Source organism: Portunus trituberculatus, chromosome 17 (genome assembly GCF_017591435.1).
Source record: "Portunus trituberculatus isolate SZX2019 chromosome 17, ASM1759143v1, whole genome shotgun sequence".
Classification (NCBI taxonomy): domain Eukaryota; kingdom Metazoa; phylum Arthropoda; class Malacostraca; order Decapoda; family Portunidae; genus Portunus; species Portunus trituberculatus.
Window position 1 is genome coordinate 31735515 of NC_059271.1, and position 14510 is coordinate 31750024.

Below are 14510 nucleotides of genomic sequence, written 5' to 3' on the forward strand. Positions count from 1 at the left end.
CTCTCTCTCTCTCTCTCTCTCTCTCTCTCTCTCTCGTTCAGAACTGCCTCACTCTTTACTTCATCCGTCCACTGCCTTCCATGTTCCTCCTCATATCGTTTCCTTATATACTCGTAAATCCTTCCTGTCCTCAGAATTCTGTCCATTTTTCTCTTAATCTGATCTTTAAACCTCAATCTTTGCCTTTCCCTCTCCTGCTCTTTCTGTTAATCTTCTCGTATATATTTTCTTTTTCCTTTTCTCTCTCTATCTTTCTTCCCCTTTCAGCTCTCCGTCAAGCTGCTTTTTGAGCCATGGAGATGCTTGAGAAAATATGGAAAAAAAACGGTGTATTTTCTCTCTCTTTTTTTCAGAATGGTGTGAGTCAAGCCATGCATTCACGTGCCTTGCTTGCAGAATGGCTTTTTGCTTCCTCGTGTTATCTCAAGGTAAAGTGATTGTTTATTTCTGCACGCCTCACGCTAATCCTTCTCTATCAGTTAATGTTATCTGTCCCGCTGGTGTTGGGTTTTTTTTTTTTTTTTTTGCGGGGGGCGCGGTGTGGGGGAAGGGAGGGATGGAGAGCGAGTGTATGAGTGTGGAGATGTAGTTGTGTGTGCGTGTTTTCTTATAAATTCTGTTGATACTTCACACACACACACACACACACACACACACACACACACACACACACACACACACACACACACACACACACACACACACACACACACACACACACACACACACACACACACACACACACACACAAAGATGAGAAAGGATGAGTAGAAGGATAAGGAAGAGGAAGAAAAATAGTGGAAATTAAATAAGAGAAGGAGAAGGGAGGAAGGAGAAGACGAGAGGAGAGAGAAGAGAAGGATAAACGAGAAGAACAGGAAAGAGGAAAGGAGGATGACGAGGAAGAGGAGGAAGAGGAGGAGGAAGAGGAGGAAGAGAAACATGAATCAAGACACACACACACACACACACGATCCAACCTTATTTTGTCAACATCACTTTACATTTTTACAGAACCCTCCGATCTCCCTCTCCCCTAATTTCTTCCCTGCCTGTGTATGGTAGTTAGTCAGTCTTCCCTCACACTCCCCCTCACCGCAATTTGGTCCCCCTGCAGGCCGTCTCTGTCTCGCCCGCTGCCACATCACCCCATCAGCGAGACACTCCCCGTCATAAAACCAAGTTGGAATGCAAAAACATGTCCTCGAGAGCCTCCCTACCATTAGACCGAGCGGACTGTCGAGTTTGTTGATATTTACTTGGCAAGAGGCATTAATTACTTGTCCTCTCTCTCTCTCTCTCTCTCTTGCTCTCTTTTTATCTTACCCTATGTCTTTTCTCCCTATGCACCTACACGTATCTTTCCCCAGTCATATTTTTACTCTCTCTCTCTCTCTCTCTCTCTCTCTCTCTCTCTCTCTCTCTCTCTCTCTCTCTCTCTCTCTCTCTCTCTCTCTCTCTCTCTCTCTCTCTCTCTCTCTCTCTCTCTCTCTCTCTCTCTCTCTCTCTCTCTCTCTCTCTCTCTCTCTCTCTCTCTCTCTCTCTCTCTCTCTCTCTTTCTCCCTCCCTCCCTTTCTCCCTCCACCTTTTCTGGCCCCGGCATTCCTTAGCATACCTTTTTACTTCGTCTTTGTGTTTACGTTTTCATTCACTTAAGCTTCCCTGTGCCTCTCTCTGGCCCACTCTCCGTTCCCCTCTGTTTCTCTTTATTCCATGCTACTTTGCTCCCCTCTTAGCTACTCTTCCCTTCCTTCTCTTCCCCAAAATGAAATGTTTGACGTAAATGACTCCCGTCTACATGAATATATAGGAAGTTGTTGAAGGTAATTTCCGGTGCTAAAGTTCATTAACCTGCAACTAAACTTCCATATTTTGCGTTTTTCCTTCAATTTCACGTCCTCTGATATGTTGGTAATCTTGCAGAACCCGCCAAGTGGTAGATTTTTGAGGAGATGAGGGGGACGTTTGAGGATGAGCGCTAGACTCTCAAAACAAATAGGTGCAGAAAAGGTATTTTTAGTGATGAAATAGTGTTACCCTTTTTCTGCCCTTACAAATGTACCCTTTTTGCATCCCAAATGTACCCTTTTTTAAGTCCCAAATGTACGGCGGAAGTGAGGAAGTGAGTGTGGTAGGTTGGGTAGCTTCACGGATATTTTGATTGTGAGCACTCTTAACATGGAATCCATCCTGTGCAGGTACGGGTTATATTATCAAGTTCCTCCGCTTCTAAGCCATAGTTCGTAAGCAACAGTCATCAGCTTGAGGTTGTGATGAATATACGTTGCATTTTTTAGTATACGATAGGACTCATCGAGAAATGTATGACGCTGAGCACTTAAGTATGACTTTGTATGACTTTAGCCTCTTCAATACTGGGACACATTTTTACCTCGAGATTTGTGTACGATTAGACCATTTTATTGACATTAGGAAGGGTCTATGGAGATCAGAACATTAATGGGTAAAGTTTTCACTATTTTAATCCCTACATGAGTTTCTGAAGTTATATAAAATCACCAGATAGTAAGTAAAATGAATGTGTAATCGCGTCATGGTACCGAAGGGATTAACTCTTTCAGGAGGCAGGTTTCAAGACACTTATCCTTCAATTTCGGGTAATCCTTTTGGCTTCCTCCTTTGTGACTATCACCTCCATGGCTCTTTCCTTTCATTTTTGCTTCTTGAAGTTGGTGTCCCTCCTATAAATAAAAGCTTCATCATCAGCATCCCAAAACTTTCGTAAATAAGCAGCGAGATTTTGAAAACACTTACAGGCAAATGAACTCATATTCCCTCGTATATTTGCCTTGCATCCGTCTTTCATTCTCCCAACGCATCCCTGAACATTACTGCTGGTCTCTGGCTCCGTCTGTCCTCCCCTTCCTCCATATTTCCTTGTCTCAATGCATATTTCAATGGGAGAGTGTCAGCGCCCCTCAATTTATGCATGTGCGCTGGGAACTGACTCTCTTATGACTTGTTTAGATTGACATTCTGAATTTTCTCCGAGTTTCTTGTCACTTCCCAAAATCAGGAAAAAGAGATCAGCGAAGCCACCTAGGGAACGTTAAATATACCCGGACATATTGGTGTTTTTCCTTCATTATTCAGTCCTTATGGGTAAACTTATTATAATGGGCGCAAGTTTTTGATATATATACCTAAAGTTGCGGTGACTTACGTATGTGTGGCTGGGGAGCATTAGCTTGCAAGATGGCGGAGGGCAGTGTTCGCTAGATATGAAGCATTTAGTTTGACCTTTTAGTGAATCGCAGGCATTACTCCACACAGGAATATATAAATAAAAAAAAAACACTAACTACTAAAGAATGTAGTCTGGGAAACATTAACTTCCAAGGCGGTAGAAAGTAGTGATAGCGAGACGTGAAGTGTTCAAGTTGAATTCAACCCCTTCAGTACTGGGACACATTTTTTCTCTCGAGATTTGTGCACGATTAGAGCATTTCATTGACATTAGGAAGGATGTATAGAGGTCAAAAGATGAATGGCCACAGTCTTCACCATTTTAATCCCCCTCATAAGTTTCTGAAGCTGTATAAGACCACCATATAGTTAAACAGTGAATATGGAAAGACGTCACGGTATATTGAATGAGTTTAAGAGACGCCCACATACATTTCACACACGAAAAAAGAAAAAAAAGATATGCCGTCACTTTGGTATGCAGCCTGAGGAACATATTGACCTACAAGTTGAGGTTCTTAGCATTAAATTTTCCGCTTCACTGTGAATGAGAGGTTCCATTCTACGTACAAGTGATGCTCTTGAGTGAGGCGCCTTACTTTTATGGGCTTAGCGAGGGATGTGTATGGTAAAGGAAAGGAATGGGATGGGTTCTTCAGCGGTGTAGGTTAGGTAGGGAGGACTACGGTGGGTTCTCAAGGAGTGCAATAAAAGGATGAGAGCCTGTGTGTATAGGGTGAGAGGAGAATGAATTGTGTCCAGTCACCAATCCAGTAATGCAGATGGAAAGCAATCAAAGTAATAGGAAGCAGGACAGACGCTTTTGAAATACGAGTCTCTCTCTCTCTCTCTCTCTCTCTCTCTCTCTCTCTCTCTCTCTCTCTCTCTCTCTCTCTCTCTCTCTCTCTCTCTCTCTCTCTCTCTCTCTCTCTCTCTCTCTCTCTCTCTCTCTCTCTCTCTCTCTCTCTCTCTCTCTCTCTCTCTCTCTCTCTCTCTCTCTCTCTCTCTCTCTCTCTCTCTCTCTCTCTCTCTCTCTCTCTCTCTCTCTCTCTCTCTCTCTCTCTCTCTCTCTCTCTCTCTCTCTCTCTCTCTCTCTCTCTCTCTCTCTCTCCACTTCTTTATGGTACGTAGATGTTTCTCTTATGACGCAGCTAGGAGCCAGCACCGCCAGCAATGCAGATGACAACCACTAAGACTAATAGGAAGCAGAATACGAGCGCACCCCTTTGAAATACATGTTTTCCTTCCCTTTTTTTAGCCTTTCCTTGCCTCGTGAGTGAGCAGCGGCCGCGCGCGTACCTCTGTAGCAATAAAGCTGTCAACGAGGAAATAAACAAAATAAGAAGGAAGAATATATGCTCGAAGATAGATCAGAAACCGAAGATTTATACCAGACCTTATCAGAAACGAGGCGCCCCGCAAGACTCAAACAAGGGTACAAGAAAGTGTGTGTGAGATGTGACGAAGTGTGTTGCGTGTGAGATGAGGAGAGCGTGTGGGGAAGGTATGGAAGGGCGTGGCTTGGTTCAGACTTGATGTGATGGGTGTGGAAAGGATGGAAGGACATGGGAGGGTTTGTAGCATGGTATGGGATGTGGGAATGGGAAGTTTTGAAGTGTAAAAAATAAACTGAGACTAATTGAAGGAGTTTAGGATGCTGGAGTCATTGAGTTAGATATATAGGAAGCTGTGTTGATTATTCGTATAGGGGGAATGAGGGTTGCTGTATAGAATGTGAGAAGTTATAATAATGATGGGAATTTATTGTACGTATGTATATAATGTAGAAATTGAGACCGATGCTTGGAATAATAGTTGATGTTGGAGGTATGTATGTAAGCTGTAAGTGTCTAGGCTATGAGAGGAGCAAAAATTTAATACCCATCATGTAGAAGGAGTAAGGATTGGGGTCATAGAGTTTTGGAAAATGCTAGAAGTACGCACATATGTCACTGGGTATGTGGATGTCAATAGGACGCAGAATAAATCCCTTCTTGGGGGAGTATGGTAAGGATATAGGGGGAAAGTGTGTATTGAGATGTAATAGTGGATCTTAGGAAGGCAGAGTAGGGAATTGTGTTATGAAAGGAGTGGAGTTGCTGTGAGGGCGTAGTTAAAGATGAGGATAATTGTTTTAGTGTGTGGAAAAGAATGAATACAGTGTGTGCGTGGAAGCCGGAAGGGGCAGAGTTTGTGGTGGTAGTGGCAGTAGTGACAGTAGTGGTAGTGGTGGTGGTGGTGGTAGGAAAGGCATAAAACTGGGCAGGGTTTGTGGTGGTAGTGGCAGTAGTGGTAGTGGTAGTGGTGGTGGTAGGGTAGGCATAAAACTGGGCAGAGTTTGTGGCGGAAGTGGCAGTAGTAGCAGTGGTAGTAGTAGTGGTGGTGGTAGGAAAGTCATAAAACTGGGCAGGGTTTGTGGTGGAAGTGGCAGTAGTGGTAGTAGTAGTAGTAGTGGTGGTGGTAGGAAAGCATAAAACTGATCGAGAATTGCAAAATATCTCCACACTCCAGCATCCACGTCCTGTTGTCACTACTGAGAGCAATACAATATCGTATAGTGTGAGGGATCTGCAGCGTTAAAAGAAAGCGTTCGTGACCGGTTTGGAAGAAAGTTATCCCCTTCAATACCATGACACGTTTCCATATTCATTCTGGTTACTATTTGGTGATTTTCTACGGTTTCAGAAACGTATGTGGGGATTGAATTAATGAAGACTGTGGCCATTAATCTTCTGACTTCCATAGACTCTTCCTAATATCAATAAAATGGTCTAATCGTACACAAATCTCAAGGTAAAAATGTGTCCCAGTACAGAAGAGGTTTAAGCAGGGAAATCTTTTAAGAAACAGAATAGCAGGTATCCCGAAAACAAATCTCGCCACCGCTTTGCTTCCAGAACAGTAATGGGTGTAATTATCTACAGCATATAATCACAACCATCGTAACTTCGGTTCTTTTCGTTACCAAGCAGAATGGGTATAATGTAAATGGTACACTGTAGGTGGTCTCTACTCTCCGCACCTATTTCAGTTTCTCTTTTTGTTCTCCAACATCTCTGAGTCGCCATTACTCTTGCCCATGTTCCTGAGTCTTTACCTCGAGCCACGACTGAACCCATGTAATTATGAAGCACTGTTTTGGTTGCGAGAAAATTAAGATCGTTAAAGTCGAATTGTGATCACATAAAGATTAGTCACAGTAGCTGCACATGAGTTAGGTTAAGATAAACTAAGAAAGACAATGTTAGGTTGGGTTGGGTTGGGTTGGGGGTTAGGTTGGGATAGGTTGGGTTTAGTTAGGTTTGGTTAGGTTAGGTTGGGTTGGGTTTAGTTAGGTTTGGTTTGGATAGGTTGGGTTGGGTTTAGTTAGGTTTGGTTTGGATAGGTTGGGTTGGGTTGGATTGGGTTAGGATAAGTATAGTTAGCTTTGTCTGATTTTCATTAAGGTGTATTGAACTATTTAGCTTGGTAATGTTACCTTAGGTTATGCTATGCTAGATAAGGCTGGCATATGAACAGTATACATCTAACTTCATCTTACCTAACATAACCTAACCCATCCTAAGTGTTGCTGAGATGGCTGACCTTCACGTGATCCTTGAATTGATTATAGGAAAGTCGAACCTTTATTACGTAAGTGCGAGGGGGCAGTGGGCGGGTCATTGGAGTGTTGTGACCCGGAGCGGCGGAGGTCGGGAAGGGAGGGAAGGGTCGGCAAGTAAACAAAGCCGGTGTGTGAACAGGGATTGACGGCTGAATGGGAAATGACGAATGGGAGGCTGCGTGCGGCGGCGTGCGGGGCCACAAAGGGGAAAAAGAATTAAGAACTGAGTGAGGTATACGCACAGGAAAGGGGGAGGAAGGGCCGCGCCAGACAGGAAGGGAAGGAGGCTGGGGAATAGAGGCGTGAAGGTTCAAGGTAGCCAGTGATGAAACATGTCTGACCAGAGGAAGTAGAGTGAGTGGAATGAATAAAGGGTACGTACGACTAAGGCCTGTATTCTGAAACGCTTTGCTCTCTCACCATCACTGCTTTACAAAGGCTTCAGTCGAAGATACTCGTGTTTTTAAGGTAATTTTATGGTTCTGGTGATAGATTGGCAAGGTTTCTGGTTTACTAAAAGGAGAAGCTGTCTTAAAAACCCGAGTAGTTGTCTCTGTGGCCTTGGAAAATTGTCGTAGTGAGAAGGGAAGGCATTTCTGAATACAGGCGTAACTTGTAAACTCGTATTTCTAATCTCTTCTTTCACGTATTGACTATTTTAAACAGCTACAGAAATCATAGGTTTTTTTTCTTATTTAATCGCAAAAATATCCTTGAAAAGGCAAATAACTTAATTTATGACCTGTTATAAATTACATAAAACGACGAAATGGTTAGGAATACGAGTCGGGTTGTGTGTGTGTGTGTGTGTGTGTGTGTGTGTGTGTGTGTGTGTGTTACTTTCTAGTTTAAAATGCATGTGGTGTGTGTCTCTACATGTATGTGGTCGTGTTGGTTTACATGCGTGCGTGTTAAGTACTGGACTCACTGGAGACCAACCATTGTACGCAAGTAACCCTCATTGATGTTAGTGTCGATTATAACACTTTATCGCTGCAATCATGTTGAAAGCCATAATTCTTGTTGCGCCGCTAGCCACCCGCCGCTCTCACCTGTCAACAACACCCCAATTACCCTCCAGACCAATTCTCAGATAGCATCGCGTAATTACCCTCATCACACAAACACGCCCATCATTCCTGTAGCCGTATCTTGCCTGCGATAAGGATGAATGTCTAAACCCTCAGCAAAGAGGTCTTAACCCGCGTCACTAAGCAACTCTTGAGCGTCAGGAGGCAGCAAAAAGTATTAAGTATATTGAGACTCATTCTTAGTTATACCCACGACTTGTGTGCTCACTTCCCTCTAGGTGTCGTAGTTAGTAGGGTGGGAAGTTATTTACTCTCCATTACGTACTGCGCAAGCAAAACCCGGAATCTGCTCAAGGGATGATCTTTTTTTTTTTTTTTTTTGTGTGGTAGCAGCGTTAGGATTTGTGTCTTCCTTACCGTATAGACCATTAGCTATAATCCCTCGTAATCACAGCCGTTCAGGACTTCATAACTCACCACATGTTCCTGACGTCCATATAGCCCACACTTTCCACCTGTTCAAAAAAAAACGAAGAGAGAGAAATAGACTTAAAAAAAAGGGACTTGACACTATATTTACCATCCGTCATCCAGAGAGAGGCTTTTCCCCGATCCCCGCTTTCACCACCCTCACACTGGTCTATACTCTCTTCGCATTAACTTGATGGATGGACCCGCTCCCGCTGCCCCTTCCTGATTCATGTCACTGGTTAATTGATGGATAAACCCTGGCCTGACCACCGCTCCGCCCAGCCACCAACCCTATGTGAATACTGAAGGGAGAATGCAAATGGGGTGTGTTTGCAGGATGGGGTGGAGTGTTACTTGTTCATTACTTCATGCTGGACTTCATATTGACGAGGTGGAAGGTGGTGTGGGGTATAGAGAGTCAAGGGAGCTGTAGCCCACATGGTATTACAAGGGACAGCTGCCACTCTTCATCAGCTCCAGCCACAAGAGAGTTAGAATAGACCGATCCATCCTCCTACCGCTCCCTAAAGTCGAGGTACATCGTGTGTCTAGGGGATAATTTAATGCAATAAGGTGTATTTGGCGTGTCTACGGTCGGATAGAAATCATATGTGTTTCTCTCTCTCTCTCTCTCTCTCTCTCTCTCTCTCTCTCTCTCTCTCTCTCTCTCTCTCTCTCTCTCTCTCTCTCTCTCTCTCTCTCTCTCTCTCTCTCTCTCTCTCTCTCTCTCTCTCTCTCTCTCTCTCTCTCTCTCTCTCTCTCTCTCTCTCTCTCTCTCTCTCTCTCTCTCTCTCTCTCTCTCTCTCTCTCTCTCTCTCTCTCTCTCTCTCTCTCTCTCTCTCTCTCTCTCTCTCTCTCTCTCTCTCTCTCTCTCTCTCTCTCTCTCTCTCTCTCTCTCTCTCTCTCTCTCTCTCTCTCTCTCTCTCTCTCTCTCTCTCTCTCTCTCTCTCTCTCTCTCTCTCTCTCTCTCTCTCTCTCTCTCTCTCTCTCTCTCTCTCTCTCTCTCTCTCTCTCTCTCTCTCTCTCTCTCTCTCTCTCTCTCTCTCTCTCTCTCTCTCTCTCTCTCTCTCTCTCTCTCTCTCTCTCTCTCTCTCTCTCTCTCTCTCTCTCTCTCTCTCTCTCTCTCTCTCTCTCTCTCTCTCTCTCTCTCTCTCTGTTCTCTCTCTCTCTCTCTCTCTCTCTCTCTCTCTCTCTCTCTCTCTCTCTCTCTCTCTCTCTCTCTCTCTCTCTCTCTCTCTCTCTCTCTCTCTCTCTCTCTCTCTGGTTTAGGTGACAACCCTTACACGCAGGATACCCGTCGCCTCGCTTCACTGGCCAGAAATTAACTTCCCCGTGACAGTTAACGCCCCGGGCACTCGTTACAGGGGCGTTCATTTGTTTACATAGAGAAAGCCGCGGAGAGGACATGCTTCCCGCTCCACACGAAATAAGAAACGTGGCGCCTGAATCTTTTTACGCGTGAGACCGTTGGGTATGTTTATCTGAGAGCTGAGAGGCTGATTACATGTGTTTACCTGTGAGAAGGTTTATGTGTATGTGCGAGGCAGGTGAGTATGTTTACATGTGGACTCTAATGAAGCACAGGATTAAGAATATTTGTAAGTGTTGGTCCCAAAGGAGATACGCGTTCCAAGGTAGTGAGACTCAATGACACAGTGAATGAGGAAGATCTTAACCTCTTCGGTACCGTGATGTGTTTTTATATTCACTCTTCTTGCTATTCGGTGATTTTATACAGCTTCAGAAACTTATGTGGGGATTAAATTACTGAAGATTCTAGCTGTTAGTTTCCTGACCTCCATAGACCCTTCCTAATGTCAATAAAATAGTGGTCTAGTCGTACACAAATCTCAAGGTAAAAATCCGTCCCAGTAGTGAATGTTGATGTAAGTTTCCTGCATTTTCTGGGTTTCATTTACCTCCATGTCATCTTGTATATGTGTTGTCATTTTTCTAAACTCCATAAACCCTTCCTAATGTCAGTAAAATTATCTAGTCGTTCACAAATCTCAAGGTAAAAATCCGTCCCAGTATTGAAGAGGTTAATGTAAGTTTCCTGCATTTCTTGGGTTTTCATTTACCTCCAAGTCGTCTCGTATATGTGTTGTCATTTTTCTGAGCTCCATAAACTCTTCCTAATGTCAGTAAAATTACCTAGTCGTTCACAAATATCAAGGTAAAAATGCGTCCCAGTATTGAAGAAGTTAATTTAAGTTTCCTGCATTCTTCGGTTTCCATTTACCTCCATGTCGTCTCGTATATGTGTTGTCATTTTTCTTGCTTCCCCATATGGTTCAGCTTCACCAGTCCATGCTACCCATTCACCCCTGCTTTTTCTGGGCCTTGGGTTGCTTACATATGAGGAACGTTGTATTAATGCGCGTAAAAACCAAGCCATTACACAACGCACCATCTGCTTCTGCCAAACTAAGATGCCACTTCCGCGGGAGAAAAAAATATCCAAGACTAACGACGCACACATGCTTTAGGGTAAGAAATAATACAACTATAATTAGAGAGGAGTGCACATGTCCCCTTTACTGCCGCTGACTCTCCTGAAGCGTGCATGGCGTATCGGATGTGCATGAGACTGAAGGTTTCTCTCTCTCTCTCTTCGCCATTAGCCAGTTATAGAGACGGATTAGTGTTACATTAAATACCAGACACACTAGAGACGTAAAATATTCACTTTCGTACCTAACGTGCATGAGACTGATGAGACTTTTTAGTATTTCTTTCTTCACCTGCAGCCACTTATGGAGACGGATCAGTGTAACATCAAATGCCACCCACACTAAGCTTACAGCATATGAAGCACAGATCATTCACATTCCCCCACCCACGCTAAACTTGCAACACATGAAACACAAAGCACCAACACTATTTCTTTTACCAGAGAGAGACACGAATCATGGTTACATCACACACCACCCTGCAAGACACAACACATGAAAGACGCGGTAATTTATGGATTTGGATGGTAGATGGAATTAGGTATAGCTTTTTCTCATACATGGACACTGCCACGTGTAGAGCTAACAGCGCATCCTCTTGTAGATTCCCTCTTATGTTTGTTATGTTCTTATTCGCACCTTCCCCATCAAACAAACCCTTCACTGCTCTGATAAAAAAAAATTCAATGTCATTTATTAATATTACATGACAGTGCTTCTTTCACCGCACGCTTTGGATTGAGGATGGATGGGCGGTGAGCACTGACCAGCCATCCTTCCACTGTGCTATCATATCTCTATCTCATTTCCTAGTACGGTAATAATATAATCTAAGGCGGAGGAGGAGGAGGAGAGCTTAACAAGAGCCTCCTGCTATTTGTTGTCGTATACAATTGCGATCTTTTTGGTAATGGAGTTTAGTATCATGCATAAATTCAACGCAGTAATTCAGATTATAAACAGAATTCCACGAAATACTCGCATCTAGCTTTAGTTTATTTGATCAGGGAGATATTGCACACTGGAAGGCCATTACCTCACGATGGCTTCAGTTTGATGAAGATTAAGGGAAGAGAGAGAGAGAGAGAGAGAGAGAGAGAGAGAGAGAGAGAGAGAGAGAGAGAGAGAGAGAGGGAGGAATGGGACGAGTGACAAAGGCAGCAGTCGTACCAAAGAGACCAAATCAATGTCAACAGTGTTACCATAATACCCTCGTCATTTTTCCCTTTGCTTTTGTTATTATGTGGTCTTCTCACGATCAGGATAGAGAGAGAATAACAATGTCAAACTACAGAGAGAGAGAGAGAGAGAGAGAGAGAGAGAGAGAGAGAGAGAGAGAGAGAGAGAGAGAGAGAGAGAGAGAGAAGCAGATAGCAGATAGATAGATGGACAGATTGATATATATATATATATATATATATATATATATATATATATATATATATATATATATATATATATATATATATATATATATATATATATATATATATATATATATATATATATATATATATATATATATATATAGATAGATAGATAGAGAGAGAGAGAGAGAGAGAGAGAGAGAGAGAGAGAGAGAGAGAGAGAGAGAGAGAGAGAGAGAGAGAGAGAGAGAGAGAGAGAGAGAGAGAATGTGTGTGTGCTCCGTATATTTAACCCATTCAATACTGGGTCACACTTTTACCTTGAGATTTGTGTACGATTAGACCATTTTATAGACATTAGGAAGGATCTATGGAGGTCAGAAGATTAATGGCCACAGTCTTCACTATTTCAATCCCCCCCATGAGTTTCTGAAGCTGCATAAAATCACCTAATAGTAAGCAGAGTGAATATGGAAACACGTCACGGTACTGAAGGGGTTAAATAGTCTCAAGGTATTCACTACCAAAACTCTACCAAGACTAGCTAAACACTGCCACTCTCTTCCCTGCACTTACCAACAATTATCCTCCAACCTTCCACCCTATAGGTCCCCGTCTCGCCTCGCCCCATCACGCTCTAAACTTGAAAGCCATAAACATGAAAAGAGGGAAATTACATCGCTATAAGGATCGTTCACAGCGGGTGTGCTATTGGCGTTGAACAAAGATTCGCGAGATTTTATGCAAAGGCAGGCAAGTGTGTCAGAGGTACATGAAAATCGTATATGTGCAGCAGTTTAACTCTATACGGTTCGTGAGGCAAGGAACCCAACCTCTTATTTAACTCAATCACCTTTCTTACGATTAGATTCAGGTCCATATTCATCTTACTCAGCCTTTATCGATGCCATATTCCTCTTTATCCTGTCTATCCTCATTTTAACTCCTTCAGTACTGGGACAAATTTTTACCATGAGTTTTGGTGTGATTAGGCGATTTTATTGACATTAGCAAGGGTCAGAAGATTAATGGCCACAGTCTTCACTCATTTAATCCCCACATGAGTTTCTGAAGCTGTATAAAATCACCATATAGTATGCAGAATGAATATGAAAAGGTGTCATGGTACTGAAGAGGCTAATATTTCTTCTCTTTATAGTGCCCAGTGCAGAAAAAGATAGATTTCAAGAGGAGATAGGAAGGAATAGGTTCTCACATAACACGGTGGATTAATGTAATGGACTCAGTATGCAGGTTGCTGGTATTTAGTCATTAGTAAGGTTTAAGATAAGATTAGATACATTTATGGATGGGGATGATAGATGAAAGTAGGTAAATATGTTACATGAAGGAACTGACTGACACGTGTAGAGTTAAGGATTTCTTGCTTGTTCGTTTATCCATTTAGTCTTCCTATGTTCTTTGAAATGTCTTATTCTTAACTCCTTCAGTACCATGACGCGTTTTTTCTTCTTTATTCTGGTTACTATTTTGGTGATTTTATTCAGCTTCGGAAACTCATGTGGAGGTTGAAATAGTAAAGACTCTGCCCTTTAATCTTTTGACCTCCATAGACCCTTCGTAATGTAAACAAAATCATCTTATCTCTCAGATCTCAAGGTAAAACTGTGTCCCAGTGCTGAAGGGGTTTAAATTTTTCATGCGAGAATTGAAAATCTATTGACTAACTCTCTTCCTGGCTTCGAAATTCACAGGTATTAGTTGTGACACTGACAATCTGATTCGGAAGTTGTCATTTTATGCGTCCCAAACTGAAATGTAGGATTCCGCCAGGAGTTTCATTTCCTGTGACACAGATATTGCAGCGCCAGTATTTCCCTCCGCCCGATCGACATGTGTGGGTGTGGGCGTGATGAGTTGTGTTGGGCGTTCGGGTGAGAGACAACTGGTATATGGATGTGAAAATCAGTTTAGAAGGCTGTGTGTGTGTGTGTGTGTGTGTGTGTGTGTGTGTGTGTGTGTGTGTGTGTGTGTGTCGATCCATCTCTGTCCACTTTAGAATAACTTATTTAAGCTTTTTATTCAGCTTAGTTTTGACAATCATAAACACATTTTCCTCACACGCAGCTCTTTATGTGATTCAGTTTTCAAGATCTCAAGCATTTTTCTTTTGCCACTTTCTCCCAACTGCTGCCAAAATCAATACTTTAAGGTCATTTCATCTTTCTTTTCTTTTTTTGTTTTTGTCTTAATATATATTTTCTTGCCATTTTGCCCATTTCTTATCGCTATCGTATTCTCTATTGCTTCATTTGGATTCATTTGTACCTCTCAGTGAAATGATTTAAGTCCCTCATCCTTCTCTCTTCCTCGTAATGTTCGTATTTCAAGATTTCCTTATCTCGCTTCATAGAAT

General features: G+C 42.7%; 1 protein-coding gene across 1 annotated transcript in view; it reads left to right on the top strand.

Moving 5' to 3' along the window:
• Positions 1-366: 366 nt before the first annotated feature.
• Positions 367-14510, top strand: part of LOC123504851 (uncharacterized protein YMR196W-like) — a 98820-nt gene continuing 84676 nt past the window's right edge. Inside the window, exon 1 of the mRNA XM_045255751.1 lies at positions 367-428. The gene's annotated coding sequence lies outside the window, so the exon portion shown is untranslated. The remainder of the gene's footprint in view (positions 429-14510) is intronic.